This window comes from Psammomys obesus, unplaced genomic scaffold (assembly GCF_907164565.1).
Source record: "Psammomys obesus unplaced genomic scaffold, mPsaObe1.curated_primary_1811, whole genome shotgun sequence".
NCBI lineage: Eukaryota > Metazoa > Chordata > Mammalia > Rodentia > Muridae > Psammomys > Psammomys obesus.
Genome location: NW_026590503.1, coordinates 2,229,004 through 2,244,268, shown reverse-complemented (window position 1 = coordinate 2,244,268; position 15,265 = coordinate 2,229,004). Strand labels below are relative to the sequence as shown.

Here is a 15,265-nt window from a genome sequence, read left to right as displayed (position 1 = left end):
GAAGTGAGGCTCTTAGAACAGGAACTTTGGCAGAACCCGGCGTGTGGCCTTTCCTCATGACCGGCCGCCTGGAAGAGGGAAGGCTGCCTCAGGCCTTCCTGCGCTGTGGTTTGAGTGTCCACCAGGCTCCTGTAGTCTCTTTCCTGTCCTGGCTGGCTTCTTCCGCTCTTTCGTGGTCTCAGCCACACTCTGTCTGCTCGGGGCCAGCAGGTCACTGAGAGGGCAGCACACAGCAGGAAGGAAGGTGAAGAAACAACCTTCCTAGACGCGTCTGCAGCCTTGTCTGTCTTCTCAGCGCCTACCCAGGGTCTACCTGTTCTTCATCCGTGAACACATTGGAGCCCTTAAGTCTGGATTTCCTCCTCACTGGAGACATGTTCTTTGGGTATATGAGAATGTGCACATGTATGTCCTTTATGTACACATCCGTTATGTATAAAAAGTACTGTCTCAGTTTATGAACTTTCCTTCGTAGGACTGGAGGTTGAGAGGATGGTGAGAGTAGAAATTTTATTTTTTTAAAAAGATTACCATTTTCATGTTTGTTCCTATGTGAGTTTGTGTACAGTATGTGTGTGTAGGTGCCAGTGGAGGACAGAGGGCATTTGATACCCTGGAACTGGAATTGTAGACCAGCCTGTGAGCCATTTGATGTGGGTGCTGGGAATTGAACTCAGGTCTTCTGCAAGAGCAATAGGCTCCCTTAATGGCTGAACCATCTCTCCAGCTCCAGACAGTTGTCTTAAGCTGCAGGTTTTTATTCTTGATAATTTCTTTAAGAAAAGAAATTTGGAGGTTGGAAAGAAACAAAACTCTACCAAGTAGTCTGTCATAAAAATCCTGTTAGCATTTTGTTTTAATCCTTTCTACCTTTACCAGGTGCATTATTGCCCAGGCCGGTCCCAGGACTCCTGGGCTCGGGTGGTCCCACCACTCCAGGTACCCTTGACCCACACCACACCGTCCTTTCAGGCTCGCCAACGGCTCCTGTGTGTTACAAGGTCTTTAAAACATTTGTAATGACCGCATGGTATTTTCCCATGCTCTGGATTAGGCGGGAATGGAGGAGGCGTTGGAGGAGAGTGAGGGCTTTGGAATCCCTAGGAGCAAAGGGCGCTTGGTTTGCACACACTAGAGCTGAGCTTCTGTCTTCTGCTTTGGGCCTGTGGGGCGTATTGCTAACTTTAGAACTTGCCTCTGTTAACGTGTCTGAGGGGGGCCTCCTTCGGAACATGTGGATTATGCCGGCTGACCTGCAGAGTGTCCGAGAGGAGAGGAAGCTCGCGTCCCGGTTTAACCCAAATCCAAGGAGCACAGCTGCACATGCTCTGAAAACAGCCCTTCACCACGCGCCTCTCGCTGCACGTGTGCTTTCAGAGAAGGGTGAGCACAGCAGTGCTGCTTTTGGACCACGTGCCAGGGTATGTACAAACACTGGAATAAGAACGAGGCTCTCCCATCAGATGGTGGGGAGTAAGGAGGGGAGGAAGTGTGTGCGCCGGTGGAAGGCGCTTGTGCGTGTTTCAGCCTGAGAGCGGAATCAGGCGTGCTGGGCCCTGTTACGCCTCTTGGCTCTGGAGGGGCTCTGTTTGGGGCACCTGGCTGGCTTAGCTCCCCAACCGGGAATGCGGAGGAAAGCTGGCGTCTGAACCTCTCCTGTGTGCTGCTGGCAAATCATTGCTTAGCAGTTTGGAGGAGAGGCTTGGGTGGGGGTGAAGAGAAGATTTTGCAGTTGTGTAACAGAGGATTCAGCTTTTAAGTTAGATATCTAGATAGCTTTTAAGTTAGCTGCTTTCCATCAGCACTAACAAATGTGTTTTGAGATGTAAATTATATATATATATATATATATATATACATACGTATATATGTTTGGGAATGTGGATTGAATGGATTTGTTTACTGTAGGAATTCTCTGCCACCTTCAGTATGCTTATGTGCAGTTTTTAATTTTAATTTTAATACTCATGTAAGCAGCATCTTCCACTTGACTTTGCCCATGTAATCCTTGCCGGGAGGATGTTTGTTGGTCGGACGTGGTTTGAATTGGAAACGCTTACTGAGGAAGCAGGCTTAGTATCTAGGTGGTGTGGACCAGCCTTCCCCAACTTCACGGTGGTCTGCATCACGGGGCTCTGGTTCCCTTCATCCTTGGACAGAGTGTGTCTGGCCAGTGGTCATGGAGAATCAGCATGGTGCTGGTGCTGCTGGTCCCCAGACCAGACGGGGGCTGAGATGGGCAGACATGGGCTGCAGGAAGGTGCCAGCTGGGTTCGGTAGCTTTCCAGGCACCTGGAGGGTGGGGGTCCCTAATATGGGGTCCTTGCTGGACCGAGTGGCCATCTCTGCAGGTGGGTGGTTTGGAGCAAAGCTCTCACCTCACCCTGTCACCCCCTTAGAGTGGCAGGTGCTGAGGCTGGCCACGTTTCTCCAGAAGGGGGACTTCCAGGGGAGTCCAGAGCCTTAGAGAACCTTGAATTCCAAGAACATCTCAACATACTCTGTGGCCTGCAGTTTATACAATCTGTTCCTGTCTGGGGAAGTCCTGCTTGTGTTTCCTGGGGGTGGAGCAGGTCTCTGTGCCGCAGTGCGAGGCTGCAGGGACGAGAGAATATCTGAGACCAAAGACTACGATGAGTTGCTTGGTGGCTTATGCCTGAGTCAGGACTGGGACAGAATGCCAAACTGAAGGCCATTCTGGACTACATAGTGATTTTGGGAGCTAGCCAGCCAGCTAGCCGTGGATAGTGAGCGCCTTCTAAAAACAAACAAACGGTGATTTACTAAAGACAGCAGTAGAGGCTGTGGGCCTATGACCTGGCGACAGTAGAAGAGCTAAGCTCGCCTCCGAGCTGGGAGGGGAAGGCTGTGCAGACAGAGCCTTGTCTGCCGCAGTCCCACTTGTTCGGCACACGGCAGTGCCCACACAGCAGCTTCATACTCTGAGTGCAGACAGTTTCCCTGGTCGTGTAAGGCTTGTGTTAGCAGCAGCTCCCAGTCACCACGGCAGTGTAGAAGGGCCAGCGCTAAGGCAGTGGATGGAACTTCCGGCTCACAGTGGGCTTATCAGGATGTAGCTCCAGACGCTGAGCGGCATCTCTGCCTGGGACAAGAAATCCGTTAGTATCAGAGCAGTACAACACACATAAGTCTTTTCACAGTGAAGAAGGAATGTCCACAGAAAGGGACTGTCCACTCTGATTTCAGTAGAGGAGGAGAAGCCATGGGTGCCAGACCTGGAAACATAAAAAGGAAACGCGTCGAGATCTGGGTAGCATTCCGATTCACACTTGGAAAAGTAAAGGACATTTCTGACTAGTAAGTGAGCTTTTGAAGGAAAGACGTACAAGAACGTGTGTGTGTGTGTGTGTGTGTGCGTGCACACGTGTGAGGTGGGGGTGGGGTGGGGGTGATCATGTGACCCAGAAGAAACGGTCCCCAATCAGTGGAACTCAAGGGCTAGCCAATCAAAGGCTGCAGAGTTAGCGAAGGACAAGCCATCTCACAGATTTATTTATCAGTGGCCAGGGCAAAGAGAAGGAGCCCTGCTCCTCACAGTCAATGTTGAGGAGCTGACGCTGAGGTTTGCGGAATCCATGCTCCCCGTGGCAAATGCTAAAGAGCCAACGGTGAGGCTCGCTATTGCTGAGTCTGTGAACAGTGGTGTTTTGTTTTAAACCAGAGCTGCCCTAAGCTGGCAGAAACAGTTCCTCAATGGCTTCCGGGAGGCAGGAAATGAAGTTGTGTGGCACTGAAAGTCTGCCCACAAGTCACGGTAGATCCAGGAGTGTATATTCAAAGACTGCCAACTTCACATTTGAGTCTTCTGGTGTGTGTCTGCGTGAGACAGGATCTGTCTGTATAGGCTAGTCTTGAGTAGTGGTTGCTCGGGCCTCAGCTTCCTGCATGCTGGGATTACGGTAGGCCGCCATGCCTGCCTCTGCCTCTCTTGAAGTCTAAAATAAAACAGTGATTGAAGACCTGGAAGAGACCCAGTCATAAGGAGAGATAGGTTTGGAGTGGATGACAGGAGTTTTCTCCTGTCAGCATCCAAGTAGAACTTCTGTTCATACAGAAATCAGCTGTGCCTAGAGTTCACACAGTGGTGCTGACAGGTGACAAAGCTCATAGATATGCATACACATGTGGGAGAAGGCCTTGGTTCCCAACACCGTTGAGATGGCATGTTGATTCTTCCAGACTCCTGAGGATGACACAGGACTGACTCCAATGGGCCACGGGGGTGAACAAAATTGTCTAAAAGATGCTTGATGTGAAAGTTTGGGGCTGTTATGAGGGGAAGGATGCTCTCCTCATCTTATTTTGCCTCCTAACCAGGAAGGGCCTTAGTTGATTCCACCTTGCCATGTGGAGTCTTCTGCCCTGTCCTAGGGCTATGGGTGGGAAAGACGAGAATCTGTTCCTTGAGCAGTTCATGAGCTAGGGTGTGGGTCCGTAGCCCCGTGCCCCCGTGGGAAAGCCGAGTGCTGTGCGGTGATGGTGATAGAGTAGAACAGTCATCCATCGCTGTTCTCAGCCGCCTGTAACTGAAGTCTGTGGCCGTTAGGCTCGTGGCCTCCTCCAGCATCAGCCCGCTCTGAGAGCTCGTTAAATTTCAGATTCTTAGGTTCTGCCCTGAACCCACTGAACACAAAACTGGGTAGGGTCCCAGGGACACTTCATTACACTCTCTAGGACATAATGAAATTTGAAAATCACTGCTTTAAGTCATTTCTTCTTTGTAACATCCTTGTGAATAGATTTTACTGCCCTCACTTAAGGCAGCAGAGCCAGTGAAATAAAGGGGACAGATAGCTTGTGGAGAGCACGACTTCCCAGGCCTGCGGCTGTGCTTGGATGTAGTGCTGTGGCCGCAGGCTGGGCTGCTCTCACCACACACAGCTGCGCCTCAGCAGGGCCAGGGGAGGGGTTTCCCCTGTGCAAGCGCATAGCCCGAGTCAACGGCATCCAGTGCAGCGTGGACCTGTGAGCACAGGGCCGTCTTAGGTCTGTGTGGTAGGAGGATGCCCCAGTGCAAATGAGCCTCTGAAGTCCAAAGTGCTCCAGGAATCCTAAGGAAGATTGAAGCATATATGAATGCATTGTAACATGACTGTGAAAATTTAAGTACGTGTGAGACATCCTAGGCATAGATTTTGAAATACCATTTTGTTCTCATACATTTCCCGTGGTTTTGTATGGTTAGTCCTTCTCATCACTTTCCTGTAGCCTATCCGCCCCCAACCCCAACCCCTAGCTTCCCTTTACTTTGTCTTGCTTTTTGAGATAGATTTTCATATATCTCAAGCTGTTCTTGAATTCACTATGTGACTGAGATTGGTCCTGAATTCCTGATCCTCCTGCCTCTACTTCCCAAGCCCTGATATTATAAACCTGTGCCACCATCCCAGGTTTCTTAAACTGTGGTTGTGACACCCCTATAGGATCATGTAACTAAAGATGAAAGGATGACAAAGAGGTAGGCCACTATGAAAGGTTTCTGAATGTGCAGCAACCAAAAATTAGTTCAAAATAAAGTGTGTGAAGAGGCACTGAGAGATGGCTCCATCAGTAACGCTCTTCCGTGCAAACATCAGAACATGACTGGGATCCCTAGCACCCAAGCACCGGCAGGCATGGTGGCTCGCACTCCCAGGCCTAGAGCTGGGGAAGTGAGGCAGGTGGATGCCTGGGACTTCCTGGCCTGCTGGTCTAACCTGATCCAGGAGCCCGAGCTCCAGTAAGAGACTGTGTTAAAAAACCAAGTGGGTGCTTCCGAGGGGTAAGGCTGGCGGCTGCTCCTGGCCTGCACACTGAGTGGACATATGGTCCGTGTTCCCACCCTCCCCGGCCTGTGTCTCTTACTCACATGCCATCTCATTGTGCACACCAGCAAACACCGCCTGAACTACTTGGGCTCAGATGCTTTGACTAAAGGGTTTTTACTGTGCTTACAAATGTACTGCTCTTACAGAAACAGTAATTTAATCATGCCGAACAAGGACTCAGTGTTCTCCTACTGTACTTCTTCAGCACAGACCTAATTAGCAGATCTGTGCACTGTAATATGTTCGAATGCTTGATTTTAAAAAGTGCTTGTCTGGGTTGCTGATGTGAGTTTCATAAAAAGTCGCTCCATGAGTGTGGGCTTGGCATTAGGATGGCGTTTCCAACAATTTCTGAGGTGGCCCTGAACATACCATTTTAACGATGTGTTTATGCCAGGCTGTGTTCTCGGCATTGACGACTATAAAATCAAAACATCTTCAACTACGAAAAACACTGAGGATGGCCTACATCACATATTTAACCAAATATTTCACTTTTTAAAAAACTGTGGGGGGATGGCACAGGGGGATCAGAAGAGGGTATCCGTCCCCAGGAGCTGCAAGTGCAGGCGGTTGTGAGCTGCCCAGTGTGGTGCCGGGAACAGAGCCAGGTCCTCTGGAAGAGCGGCAGGGGCTCCTAACCAGTGAGCCATCTCTCCAGTCCTGATTCTTAGCGTAGAAGTGAACAGCTACTACAGCTATCTCATTAGTACGGAAATTGGCTTTCTTCTCAAATAAATGATGAATTTATCTGGATACCAAAAAATTCCTCTTAAAATAAATTTCCCATTTATTATCAGCAAATGTTGGGGTTACATTAATTTTTTTTAATCAAAAGGGGTAATGATTTGCACTTCCCTGATGAGTAACGAAGTTGAGCATTTCTTTAAGTGCTCCTCCACCATTAGAGATTCCTCTTTTGAGAACTCTCTGTTTAGCTCTGTACCCCGTTTTTAAATTGGGTTATTTTGTTTATTGGTGTCTAACTTCTTGAGTTCTTTATATATTCTGGATATTAGCCCTCTGGCAGATAAAGAGTTAGTGAAAATTCTTTCCCAATCTGTAGGCAGTTGTTTTGTTTTGATGACGGTGTCCTTTGCTTTACAGAAGGTTTTCAGTTTCATGAGCTCCCATTCATTGATTGTTGCTCTTACAGCCTGTGCTGTTGGTGTTCTGTTCAGAAAGTTGTCTCCTGTGCCAGTGAGTTCAAGGCTCTTCCCCTCTTTCTCTTCTAATAGTTTTAGTGTTTCTGGTTTTATGGTGAGGTCTTTGATCCACTTGGACTTCAGTTTTGTGCAGGGTGATAAGTATGGATCTATTTGTATTTTTCTATATGTAGACATCCAGTTAGTCCAGCACCATTTGTTGAAGATGCTGTCTTTTTTCCATTGTAGGGTAGGAGAGAGGGCACAGAGAGTTAAGAAGGTGGGGATCAGACCTGGGGAGAGCGGGGTCAAAAAGACAGAAGGCCTGTAGAGAAAAGAGAAACTGAGGGTGGGGGTATCTCTCTGAGAAGCTGGAGGCCTAAATCAGGGTCGGTTCCTGGGAGGATATGAGGGGGATTCAAGCAGAGACTCCTAGTAGCAGAGGCCATAGAGACTGAAGAGGACACCCTCCCTCTAACTAGACTAGTCTCCTAGTAGAGGGGGGAGAACACCAACCCACCCACAAAACTTCAACACAAAATCTACCCTGCCTACAATATGTGCAGGGAAAACGATAGAGCACTGAGAGCAGAGATTGAGGGAATGCCCAACCAATGCCTGACCCAACCAAAGACCCACCCTATTGGAGAGTGCCAACCCCTGACACTGTGAAAGATGTTCTGCTAAGCTAGCAGACGGGAGCCTGACAGAGTTGTCCTCTGAGAGACTCTACCCAGCAGCACCTCAAAACTGGTGCTGAAACTCACAGCCAAACCTCGGTGGATTTGTAGAGAATCTTGGGGAACAGTGGAAGGAAAGAGAAAAGGAGCCAAAAGTGACAGGAGCTCCACGAGTAGACCAACAGAGCCAACTAACCAGGGCCCAGAGGGGCTTGCTGAGATGGAAGCACCAATGAAAGACAATGCATAAACTGGACCTAGGCCCCCTACAAAGATGTAGCAGATGGGCAGCTTAGGCTTCATGTGGGTCCTCAAGTAAGGGAAGTGGGGACTGCATTGGACAGGGACTCACTTGCCAGCTTTTTGATCACTTTCTCCTGGCGGGACTGCCTTGCCAGGCCACAGGGGAAGAGGACATGTTCAGTCCAGATGTACCTTGATGAGCTGGGGTGGATGGGAAAGGGGGAGGGAGGAGGGAAGAAGAGAGGGTAGGACTGGGAGGGGAGGAAGGGAGGGACTACAAGGATGCAAAGTGAATAAGTAAATAAATGAGGAAAGGGGGTAATGGATGGATGGAGGAGTGTAAGAGGGCCTAGCGTAGTCACATGTGGCGTGTACTGATGGTGAGGTCACGGGGGCATCGTTCAGGAGCACACAGGCACAGGGAGGGGCAGGTGGAAGGGATGTACCCTGATGTGTGTGGGGATGCCAGAGCCCACGCGGGCAGAAAAGTTCCACGTAGGCTGTGTTCTGGGCAAGCCATGTTAAGGGAAGTGCAACTTTTAGCAAAGGAGCAATTCTGTGTTTGGAAATAACATTTGAATGAGTTCTAGAGACAGAATTCGTAGGAAAGGAGACTTTAAGCTTCATTTTAAAACAATTTAAGTCTTTTGAAGTTTCATGCTGAGCGTATCCCAGGGCATGGAAGGCTGAAAAGGGGGAAGAGCCCAGCGTGGGCAATTTCGTTCAGTCTTCTCTAATGTTCACTAGCTTCTCCTGGCTCTTCATAAAGCTGAAAATTTTACCACAGCATGGACAGAGGTGTTTTAAAGAACACCTCTCAGTTTGATACCTTCTCGTGAAACTCAGGCAGGCTTTGGTAGAAGTACTGCAAAAACGTGGTTTTCTCAGCTCAGGCATCAGGAAGATGACATTGTCTGCTGTGTGATGGTTTTTATCATGTGGATCTGACAAGACCCATGCAAAGTGAGAGTTTTCCACGTGCTTCTTGTCTCCCGGGAAACACTTGGTCACAATGGCAAGGATCGTGCCTTTGCACCTATCTTAGCCCTGACCCACAGGGATGGCCTGCAGCCTCCATCACTGTGCCTTCACCCAGGAGCCACTTTCTCTTTTGCTCTCTTCCCACTACATCTAGTGCCTGGAGTTGTTCTCTGAGGAGGGTGTGTCCTTTCTACCCGTACCCACTCGTCTGCTTACGTAACTGTGGACTCCTGGATGTAAGTTATAGCTTGGCACCTTCATGATTCATTTCGCTGCTCAGAGTTCTGCGAGTGAGCTGCTCAGGAAGCTCTCACGCTGGCTGCTGTAAGGAAGGGGCTGCATTGCTGTGCTTATGCTAGCGAACTCGGAGAATTTAGAGACAAATGGGGCAAGCTTACTAAAACGTCTCACAAATTTTTCTTGCCTGATCTCTAAATTTTGGTTTTCTATGATGATGTTAACTAGGGATGCACACTCTGGAGGGAAAAATGATTCTCTTGTTTGTAAACACTGCCAAAAGAAAAAAGATATTTTCCCAAGGACAGAATAAATCCAAGCTTTGGAGCTTTGGGGCTTGTTTTTGTTGCATCTATTGTTGTCTTCACTGATTGACAAGATTGTGAACTACTTGTGATTCTCACCAGAACCCAGTCCTCATTTTGGCGTTGGCATTAAGTAGGGAAACAGGTTTGTACTGGAACGCAGCCCTTTGGTACTGGGAGGTTAAAACGAAGTGTCTGCTGTCAGGAGGGCACAGCTTTCAGAAGGCGTGTGCTCTCTGCACACGTGGGGAGCCAGCTGGGGCTGTGTCTAGTGTGGGGCTCACAGACGGCGGGTGCCGTGTGAGCAGATGTTCCAGAGAGCCAGCAGCTGCAAAGATGTGTTCAGGTCTCAGCACTGTTGCCTGAGCCTGCTTCCTTCCTTCAGCAGCAAGAGGGACGTGATGGTTGAAGAAAAGTTTCACATGGTCATAAAGTTGCTTTTTACTTTAAATTATGGTGTGGGAAGGCATGTATGTGACTGCAGATGCTTGCGGAGTCTGGAAGAGAGCAGCGGAGCCTCTGGAGGTGGGTGCTGGGAAGCGAACCTGGATTCTCAGGAAGAGCAGCAAGTGCTGTGAACCACTGAGCCATCTCCAGCACCAATTCACTAGTTTTTACAGTTTTACTCAGACGTGGCCATACATTCCAACTAACTGGGGCCTGGGGAAAACAACCCAGACCCCACTTCTTGAGATTCTAATTCAGTATGCTTGGCATGGACCATGGTTCTTTCCCCTCAGTTTACTGAGGACTTCTATGCCATCCACGCTTGGGAAGCGTGGGACCTGGCAGGTATTATCTGCATCACACGCATGCGCGCGCGCGCACACACACACACACACACACACACACACACAGAACTGGACACTGGACCCAGGACCTGCACGCTGGACTTCTCAGCCAGCTCTCAGCTCCTTAGCTGAGAACTCGCTGAGGCCCTGAGGCCCTATAACCAGTGAACACAAACTAGAACAACTAGGTTGTGTGCTGGGAGGAGATTCAGGTGCGCAGCTGCCAGCGAGCTGCCCACCCTGCTGTACAGACCCCACAGGTGGATTCCGGCGGCCCCTTGGCTTTTTCCGTCTGTCGCTGCCGTCGGAGGCGAGCACAGCCTTGTTTACATCTCTAGAAACGTTACTTACCGTGTGCATTTGTCACATTACGTAGCCCTCGACGGTCTGTGCTCAAATGTATGGAGAGCAGCAACCAAAAGCAGACGGGCTGCAGACATGGGTGATTTCCGAACCTCTTCTTGGTCTAGTTTTGTCACCTACAGAACACAATTGACACTTCTCACCTCAGAGGTGTTCAAAGATTGTAGTTTGAGGTATATGAAATACTGACGTGGCAGAAACGTGCTTGCTCCATGTTGTTGGTTTTGGTCTCTGCTGGGCTCTCCCTTTCTTTCTCTGGAGCCTACAGTGAAGCCCTTTATTTCTCCAACTCCTGAGCCTCTTCCCTGAACAAACAGGAATGAGGGGTACCACTGACAATATGAAGGGGTGCTTAAGGCAAAGGAAGTACTTAGGGTCCTTACTTTCCATTCTGCTTTTCTGGTGTGTGTGAGAGAGAGACAGAGGGAAAGAGAGAGATGGAGAGAGACAGAGACAGAGAGGCTTTGAGTAGGGTCTTATTTCAGTCCTCACATGCAGGCACTTTCTCTCTTGAGCCTTCCCGTGAGCAGGGCAGTGGGAGGAAGTCATTGACTTGTGTGGGGCACCTTGCAAAGATGCTGTTGCAGGTGTGACCGGCTGCTGTTATGGCATGTGCCTAGGAGCGCCATGGGCCAGCGTGGGCCCCAGCTGCAGCAGAACATGGAGGGAGCAGTTGCTCCCTGCCCCTCAGCAGCCCACCCTGCCAGCCATTTCCATGGCCCTGAAGCTTCTGTGACTGTGTAATGTGCGAACCTATGAGCAGTAGCATTCTGTCCTTTAAATCTTGCCCAGGGTTTGGTTGAGATGGCCAGCCTTGGTCATGCGAAGGACCCTCATTGCAGGCGTTGTCAGAAAGTGACGGGCTTTACTGTTTCAGTGTGTGATTTCTTATATGTGTCCACTGGCTAATTACATAGCTGCCTGGAGTCCCAGGTAAGATGTTCAGGTGCGTTCAATCTATGGCTCCATTTTCATGTTCTTGGTCACTCTGAGTGGGGAATGAGACAGTGGCCATGGCGTTAGTCAGCCATGCTCATGTTGGCTCATTTCAGTGTGAGCACAGGCTGCACGTCTGTTGTGATTGAAGTGACTCAGTTTTCTCCTCAGGAAATCTCATTTCTTGGCAACCTGAACAGGATCTAAGGATCATGTTGAGGCATCTCCTGTAAGAGCTGATGAAGCATGAGCCCCGTAGCTCTACTCTAGTAAGATATTTTTATCAACTGCAGCGAGTTCCGGGCTTGGCTCTCGGACAACTGAAGCTTAATTTTAGTGGACACCCACCTAACAGGAAGTAACATATGGCTGCCCATCAGTTGTCTTCTTACGTTTTGACATCACTCCTCTTCTTGATGTACATTAATGTACAACTGCAGGTCTCTAATCCATGTTTAAAATATTACATTTTAGTTCCTTTACATTACATTCATTCAATGAACTATTTTCCATTATTCTCTAAAATAAAAAGGAGAGAATGTTTGGGTTGAAGTCCATTTTTATTCATGTTATTAGTCTGTCTGTGAGATGCATATGTCTTTCTGAATCAGTGCATCCATAATAAGTAATTCCTGGATGTTGGGAATAACCAGGAAAAGGAACCATGACCCTTTCTATTCACTGTGTTCATGGGAAAAAGATGGCAGCCTTTTAAAGAGTGTGCACTCTGGTGCACTATAATCCCTGCACTTGGAAGGCCAGGTCGGGAGAATCAGGAATTTTAGGCTACAGAGCGACGTGGTCACAACCCCCACCCAAACCAAGAGCAGACAGATACTCGGCAGTGAGAAACTAGCCACCTGAGGTTACGGAGCAAACTGACGGGACAATCAGGACCAAGAAAGAGGATTCATGGGTTTCAGGTTTACAGCTTGTGTCTTCTGGTAAAGGGGTTGTGTGGGTCGGGAAAGGTTTCTTCTTGTGTTTGTTTCTGGAAGTTTTCACAGTGTCTCACAAGAGGCCTAGTAAGTGCTTCATACATATGCAATAGGTGGGGGGAAACGGTGTGAAGAGAGGAGGCCCTGCATGCTTGCTGAGTGAGGACCCTGAAGCTCGGCAGTAAAAGGTGAAATGATAGCAGCTAAGGCACAGATAGGAGGGCCAGCGCTCCAGAGTGTTCTTGAAGATGCTGAGCGGCCCTCAGACAGGGAAGAAGCAGCTCTCTCCTAGGCGGGTCCACACACAGCGAGGGGAGGAACAATCCGTGGTTCTTTTGACCTTGTCTTTGTAACTTGTTACTTCTGGTCAGCCCTGCACCCTGACAGGAAGGAGTCTTTCAGGAGCAGTCAGAAAGGCCTCTTTGAGTGTACCGGGTCAGCACCGCACTGAGACCCACAAAGAGCCCTGTGGCTTCCCCAGCCCGGGAGCGGCAGTCCCCGAGGTAACGGAGCAGAGCTCCCCGGGGCCTACTTGCAGCTGCACAGGAGGTTTGACAGTAGGGCTGTGTTCTGTGAAAGACAGGTCCTGCTATGTCGCCTGTTGTCCCCCGGGGACCAGCAGCTTGTCTAACCTTTATCTCTCAGCCCTGAGGAGCCCATCACTGTCCCTGCTCCCCTTACCTGTCTTTAGAAAGGGGCCATGGCGGCCGCTCTGTTCAGCTGGATTGTGTGACTGCAACCAGGAGGCTGCCTGGTGTAGGGTGGCAGCGGAGAGAAAGGGAAGCTGTTTGTTTCCTGTGTGAGAATATTCCTGCCCAGCTTTTCAGAACTTGCTTTTACCTAAGGAAGGCTTTTTCTTGGACCAGCTCACGTGAAGAATTTGCTTTGTTAAACTGACTGAGACAGTTTAAAGAATACATGTAGATTGTCAGCTTTTCTCTGCCACATTGATTTATTTTTTATTTCTCCTTGTTCAGGATAAAAAAATAACTTACCACAACAACTCATCTTTACAGAAAAGATCTGGTGTATATGGAAGTTTTAAGTTATTTAATATTTCAATAATTGAAGATACTATGTAGGCTCAGATGATGGAAGGCCTCAGGAGAGCTCACTGGGAATGTGCACAGACAAGGCCAGAGGGGCAGGCATGAAAACATGGGCTAGCTTATAAAATTTTCTTTTAAAAAGCAATGTGCAGCTCCTTAGCAGTGTTTATTAGCATTTCTGGATAGAGAGTCAGCACTTTCATTTGTGTGACGAAAGGTAATTAGTGTGGGAACTTTCTAGGGCAGAGTCAGGGTAAACTGTGGTGGAAGGTTCACGTACCACACAACGATGCCTGGCGGGGTGTGACTGGCAAGCACAGCCAGTTATTCTAAGACGTGGAGGTGGCGGGCTCCAAGCCGGCCTCTCTAAGGAAGCACGTCTCCGAGCCCACGTGTTCAGCGCTCTTAAACATGGGTTGGGGGCCAGTAAATGGCGGCTTCTCTGTTCCTCCTGGACCGCAGCGGACGGTGATAATCACTCCCCATTGTGCCTAAGCATCTGTGGGTGAGGGTGCCGCTTCCTAGATTGTTAGGTGGGAAAATTAGCTCCCACAGTGACCGTACAGCGAGAACTTAGCTGATGTGGTCCACACAGAGCTAAGCAGATGAATGGAAAAGTAAGCGTCTTTATGTAGCGTCATGTGGTAGGTGCTGTGAGACCAGAGCTCCATCCTGTGTGCCAGTGCGGGCACCCACGTTCTCAGCATGAAAGCTCACTAGGGATCGATCCACCACCTCCCCAGGGATGGGGCTCCACTCGGGAAGGAGCTATCTAGGTCAGCCACCTCATGGCTCTGAGCACACAGGATCTCACCTGATCCTAGAGGCCAAGCAGAGTCAGGCCTGGTTCGCAGTTGTGTGGGAGGAAGGAAAACCTGGACTTTGAGGGAAGGCCTGCGGGTCCACCATGGGAGTCAGAGGATTTGAACAGAGAATGGTATGACCAGGTAGGGATGTGGGTGGCAGGTTGCTCTGATGTATATGTGTATGTATGTTTGTGGGTGGGTATGCTTTTGTGTGTCCACGTACATACACATGAGTGCTCATGTATGTGGCGATCAGAAGAGAGCCTTGGTGTCATTCTCAGGCATTAGCCACTTTGATATTTGAAACATGGCCTCTCACTGGCCTATAGCGTACAACCTGGACTAAGCTGGCTGGCCGGAGTGAGTCTCAAGGATCTGTCTCCATGTTAACAGTACACCAGCATACCCATTGCTTTCTGTAACATGGGCTGTGTGGATCTACACGCTTACAAGATGAGGGTGTTGTGGGCTGATCTATCTCTCTAGCATCCTGACACTCAGACCTTAAATTCTTGTATTATTGTCCATTTCATGTATGTATACATTATATTATGACCATAATCTATAATGTCCTCTTTGAGTCCAAGGAACACTTAAATCTTAGTGAAAAAACATTGGTGGGGCTGAAGACAAAGGATTCAGGAAGTGTGTAAGAGGTAGGCTGTGAGCCTGAGTTGACCCCTGTAAGCCACTGGTGATCCACTTTAAGTGGAAGGACGTGGCTGCAGGAGATCCATCTATTGAAGTTTCTAGGGTGGTTAGGTGGGGAGGGAGGCAGACTGGACAGCTGGAAGATCCCCTGAGAGGCCGAAGTGGCCTTCCAGGTAGAAGTGAAAGAGGCTGAATGGGAGTGGTGCAAGAGAAATGGAGCTCCAGGCTTGTTGGGAGTGAGGTGAGGGGGAGATGGAGCCCCACACTTGTTGGGAGTGAGGTGAGGGGGAGATGGAGCTCCAGGCTTGTTGG

The 15,265-nt window shown here is 49.3% G+C and overlaps 1 protein-coding gene across 1 annotated transcript in view; it reads left to right on the top strand.

Moving 5' to 3' along the window:
* Rapgef5 (Rap guanine nucleotide exchange factor 5) overlaps positions 1 to 15,265 on the top strand; it is a 194,904-nt gene that overhangs the window by 25,370 nt on the left and 154,269 nt on the right. The window lies entirely within an intron of this gene.